The sequence below is a fragment of the Hipposideros armiger genome, unplaced genomic scaffold, assembly GCF_001890085.2.
Source record: "Hipposideros armiger isolate ML-2016 unplaced genomic scaffold, ASM189008v1 scaffold_79, whole genome shotgun sequence".
In the NCBI taxonomy this organism is placed as follows: Eukaryota; Metazoa; Chordata; class Mammalia; order Chiroptera; family Hipposideridae; genus Hipposideros; species Hipposideros armiger.
The window spans coordinates 2,312,047-2,318,075 of record NW_017731429.1 but is presented as its reverse complement, the minus strand read 5'-3'; the positions used below and the strand labels follow the sequence as shown (position 1 = coordinate 2,318,075).

Here is a 6,029-nt window from a genome sequence, read left to right as displayed (position 1 = left end):
AGTGAATCAACGTCCTCCACAACTAAACTGAAGAACAAAAGGACAGCAACTTGTCTGTTCCCCTTCCCCCAGACCCCCTAACGCTGTTCCCTTCCCTCAATTCCCCAATAAAAAAATTTTTTAAAGTATTATATACTCCAGGTACTAATACATCAGTCTTCTTTGTCTTCGCTTTGCAGCAGCAATCATTCTTATGCTTCCCGTTTGGGCCGCAACAGCTCATTATCAATATCGCTCTCCTGAGTCTATTTGCCTGGGGCTAAATGTTAGAAGCAGAGATGGACCACATTGTCCTGTGTGCATTACACAGCTCTCACTACTACTTTTAAATCCATTCATTTGGACTTAGTTGTGTTACAATTTCCTGAACTTGATTCCTTGAGTGGGAAAGGTTGGGGGACAACTCAGGACTTCTTTATCTTCAGAGACCTTCTGCCCTCCCCATATTCCAGTCATATATAAAAATTAATTTTGAAAATTAGACTGAGATTTTCAAAAAATAAGATAATGAAAATAACTTAAAATTAGGTGTTCTTTCCTTAGTATTCATTAAAACCATTCATAAACACTAATGTAATTATTTTTAAATGCCAAGAGTATAAAATCATGTGGTTGTGATAAATCTAAGAAACAAAACGAACTTTGGGCCCAAATTTTAAAACAAGAATTTTTTTAAAATGATAGCATTGTTACTTCATTTCCTGAATTCAAAAATAAGCAGCATGCATTAGGCTTGCTGTTGGAGAGGCTCTTTCAAGTGTTGTGGCATGCAGATCATCAGCACATTCTTAGTCTAGGAGCACAAGGCATGACGGTGTCAAACAAGGTGAAATGAGAACAGTAAGAACTGCCACCCTTGCTTTCTGCAATCTCAGTAACCCAAGTCAGTATTTAACTTTTGTTTAATTATCTGCCTTATGCCAGCACTTCAGGGCATTCAAAAATGCATCACACCTGAAAAAATTGGAAGCGCTCACCCAAGACTTCACAATCCAATAGAGCAAACAAAAGTAGACTGTGATTGTTGCTAAACATGAGGGGTTTTTTAACAGCAATGAAAATACATGAAAAGGTTAGAGGAATAAGATCTGCCGGGAGGAGGAGGCATGGTCTGAGGCTGTCTTTGACCGGAAGGCACAGAAGGACAATGAAGTAAGCCTATGACTAACTCAGGCTTCATGGAGGCGGAGGGATAGGGCGACACGCAGAGTAAGATTGATATTGATAAAATTACAAATGGAGGACTTTTTATCATGGAGTTGATATTATAACATATTAAACAATCTTTGAAGGGATTGTGTTAAATCTTAACAATAAACCTATGAAGAAGATGCTAATATAGTACCTATGATGAATAAACTAAGGATCAGAAATGTTAACTTTTCCAAAGCCACATGAGTCAGATAACCCAGGGAATCTGACTCTAGAAGCTGGGTATTTTACCACAGTGCTCCATCCGCTGCTACCCAAATAGGGATCTAATATAAAGAAGAAAGAATCGTTTTTAATTTATTGAGGTACGATTTATATCAATGAGAACATAATCCCTAACTTTTCTAGGTTTACACTTACATGGTCCTTACATTATGCAGTATATGAAAGAAAATGTACTCTTAACGTATTTAATAAAAGCACACGTTAAAAAGCAAACTAATGAAATGTCTTTTCGTAATTATTATTTCTTTAGAGATTGAAACACCCAGAAAAGAAGACAGCAGAAAGTCAGTAGGAGCTGGCTTTAGCAGAGCTTCCTGGAAGGTTTTCTAAGATGGGTTTCCCTGATCTTTGTTTCAAATGAAGAGTTGGCCAGCTTTAGGCTGAGCGATTCAGCCATAGATCGCATGCTGCTACTTTCTATGCCTCCTTGTAGGAATTCTCATTCAGACGTACCATGTATTTATTTGCTTTTATATGTCTTTCGTCCACCTTTGAACAGAAACAGTTACAGCCTTAAGTTACAACAGTGTCATAGAAAACACTAGTCATTGAAACCCATAAGAAATGGTCTACAGAAAGATCATAATTTTCAGTGCAATGATGTTAAGATAGACAGTGCTGCCATACCTCAACCCCTTTCTTTTTAACCTGATCTGTTAATACCACTTTTGAAAGAGAACATGCTCCAATTTACAGAGCAAAAAGATAAGCATTCTTTCATATACCAATGACCCTACTAAAGAGGGCCCTTAATAGGTAACTGGCCCCATTCATTAATTTCTGTCATAAAGGATTACAAATAAATTATCCTGAAATCAAAGCCACCATTTTAACGTCTCACACCTCTCCCCAACTTTATCTTATGCTAAATGTCCCAACAAACAAAAATAATTTTTTTTTATTTAGAATATACGTTTTACAACTAGGGTACCTTAGAATTTATGAAAACAAATGATGTGGCTCAAAGTTAGACATGTCAAAGTTGCTTTACTGTGATTTTATTTTTCTTTGGCTAGGGTGTGCTTTTTATAAGGAATTTGAACTTCGTGTGCTTTGCACTGTGGTGCTGTGAAGTGTTTAGCTGACTCTCACGAGGATAAAGAAGAGAATAATTCCAGACATTGTAGATAGTATAAACATTACAGTACCACTGGCATCACTTCCTTTTTACTTTTGTAAAAACTACACCAAGTGCATAGTGATTCGCTCTTAATAATTTGTGTTGAATAACCTGCATGAAGAGAGATATTTTTTAAATTCCATATTTTAAAAGTTTGAATGTGGAGAAACTTGTATCTCATACATTGCTGTTGGAATTATACAATGAAGAAACCATTCAGAAAAGTTTGGCAGTTCCTCAAAAAGTTAAACATACAGTTACCATGTGAACCAGCAATTCTACTCCTAGGTATAGCCCCAGAAGAAATAAAAAACTTACACAAAAATCTGTACAAGAATGTTCATAGCAGGGTTACTCATAATAGCCAAAATGTGGGAATAACCCAAATGTGCATCAACTGATAATGGATAGATAAATTGTGGCATATCCTAATAATAATAGCTATCATTATTATTGAATGTTATTTGGTCATAAAAAAGGAATGAAGAACTGATACATGCTACAACATGGGTGAGCTTTGAAAACATTATCTTAAGAAGCCAGTCACAAAAGGGCACATGTTATATGATTGCATCTATATGAAATATTTAGAATAGGTAAATCTATGGAGAAAGTATATTAATAGTTTCCAGAGGCTGGGCACAAGGGAAAATGGGGGAGTAACTGATATGGGGATAGGGTTTCTTTTGGGGATTATGAAAACATTCTGGAATTAGACAGTGATAATGGTTCTACACCTCTGAGAATATACTAAAAATCACTGAATTGTACACTTCAAAAAGGTGACTCTTATGATATGTGAATTATACCTCAATAATCTGTTAAAAAATAATCATTAAAAAAGTTTTCTAGGGCCGGCCAAGTGGCGAGTTGGTTGAGAGTTGGCTTGGGATGCCAGCTCTAAGCATCAGGGCCCCAGTTCGGATCCCACATTAGGGCCAGTGATGCTGCGCCCTCTACAGCTATGATGCTGAACAACAGCTCGACCTGGACCTGGGCTGCCGTGAGTCGCCGGCAATGGCGTAGGCTGCAGTGGGGCTGCAGTGGGCTGCCGTAAGCTACCATGAGCGGCCAGCAGCCGGCGTGAGCTGCGAAGAGCCACCGTCAGTGGCCGTCCAGTGGCCGGCGACCCATCTGCCTCACCCAGGAAGAGCACAATGATAATACCAACATGGGCCAGTGAAGCGATGTCCTCCACAACTAGACAGAAGAAAAGGACAGCAACTTGTCTGTTCCCCTTCCCTGATTCCCCAATGCTGTTCCCCTCCCCCAATTCCCCAATAAAATCTTAAAAAATAAAAAATAAAAGCTTTCTATGCCTATAGCACAGGGGTTATAAGAGAGAAGGCAAGAAAGACAGGTTGGGGATGTAATATAAAAAGCATTTTGCTCTACTGCGCCATCCTGAGGAATTTTGACTTTATGCTATAAAAGGTGGAAAGCAAAGAAATAACCATGTCATTCAGAAAGATAAATTATTGAGACCACTGCTAATAGTAGAAATTATGTAATAACTATGTACATGTAGCTTAAAGTTACAGCGGATGACTTTCATTTACATATCAGGTTATTGCTCTCATTTTTAATTACCTTATAGAATTTAGAACTAAAAAGTATATTTTAAATAATTTAGGCCAATTTCCTTTAACAGGTAAGGAAACTAGGCCTAGAAAAGTAACTTACTTGCCCAATGTCATACAGCTAATAGGCATCATTATTTATAAATATGTTTTATTTTTAGTAAATATTATAAAATATACTAATGGGCTATATGAAAATTAGGTCAGTAACTGAGTCAGAAAATGTCACTCAAATCCCTTGAGATGCTGACAAATCTATTGATCTGACATTTGCAATGGAAATTTATTACAGGAAGTGCAAAAAAAAAAAAACCAGATTTGAATCCATAGAAAATTACTTTGAGTGATTAAAATTTGATCCACTGCCTTCAAAATCACACACAGAAAAGTGACATCTTCAGTCAAATTCTGTATTATGAATTCAGTGCCCCTTTATTTATATCCTGCCCATTCCTTTGTAATTATTCCATATCTTCTAATACTAGGCTTCTTGTTGAATTGCTAAAATCCAGAAAATGCCTGAGGAACTTAATTTAGATGTAATAGAATTATTTGGGTTGTTTCTGTCTCCGCTTTTAAAAAATCATACTATGAAACAGTGTGCTGTTACCAAAAGCCCCACAGACTTCCCAGCTTGATACCTGAAGTAATTTAGAGGACTAAGGGGGAAAAAAATCCGTGACTGTTTTACAGCTAATTTATTTACAACAATTTCAGAACTGAGAAAACTCACCCACACATGTATACCCACAGAGGAAGAGAAATACATTGTTTTCAAAATAACAGCTATTTCGTTTTGGTCCTGCTGGTGCTTTCTTCTCATTTCTTTTTCCTTTCTGTCCTCTTCATTTTAGGCACTTTCAACAAGATTTTAGGTACAGTTCTAAATTTACTTCCAAGTTCAACCTAAGTAGGAATTACATCAAAGGAGCAGGTATCACCTCCATTGTTAATCCATCTCCTGAAAATACGTTATGTTGCAAAATACCCCCACAGACCTGCACAAAATTGTGTACAAATTGACTTGTCAACAAATGGATTTGACTGATGAATTGTACAAGGTCCTTTAAAGCTAAAATTGAACAAAATGAAAATTTTTAGTTTATATGTAAAGGAAATTTATGAGTGATACTTCATTTTTAAAGAAAATACTATTTTCAACTATCAGGTGTTTTTTTTTTATCCTTTGTAAGTTTGCCTAATATATGACAACATGGACAGTGGAAAGAAAGCTGACCTCTGTTAGCTCTGGGCTTTAGAGTAGGATTTAATGTTTCTCAAAAGTCTCTTTTAGATCTTAGATTCTATAATTCTATGAGTCTTTATTTTTCCTTTCGGTGACATTGCACCAATCATTTGGCATGACATTTCATAGCCGAAAAATGTCACAATAAATAATTTCAACACTTGAATTAATGCTTTAAAGAGTAAAAGTCAATCCCAGCCCAAGGGCATTTAAAAAGAAATGAACATAGTCAAATATATCAGTGAGATACATGGAAGATATAAATGTACACATGTGTTTGTGTATCTGTGAATTTAAGTGTTTGGAAGACTATCCATCAAAGTGTTCTTATCTCTGGGAGATATTGCTAGGCATAGTTATAGTTGATTGACTCATGCTTTTCTAAGTCTGAATATTTCACAATGAAAATGTAAATTTTATAAGTATGGAAAAAAGCATTTGAGGGCCGGCCGAATGGCACGATGGTTAAGAACTGTCTTGGGATGCCAGAGGGCCCCGGTTCGGATCCCACACATGAAGGCCAGTGACACTGCCCTCTACAGCTAAGATGCTGAACAACAGCTCAACCTGGAGCTGGGGTGCCTTGAGTTGCCTGCGACGGCGTAGGCTGCAGCCCCTGTGGCAGTGGGTTGCCATGGGCTACCAT

At 37.0% G+C, this 6,029-nt stretch overlaps 1 protein-coding gene across 1 annotated transcript in view; it reads right to left on the bottom strand.

Moving 5' to 3' along the window:
- DLG2 (discs large MAGUK scaffold protein 2) overlaps positions 1-6,029 on the bottom strand; it is a 2,099,601-nt gene that overhangs the window by 2,039,115 nt on the left and 54,457 nt on the right. The window lies entirely within an intron of this gene.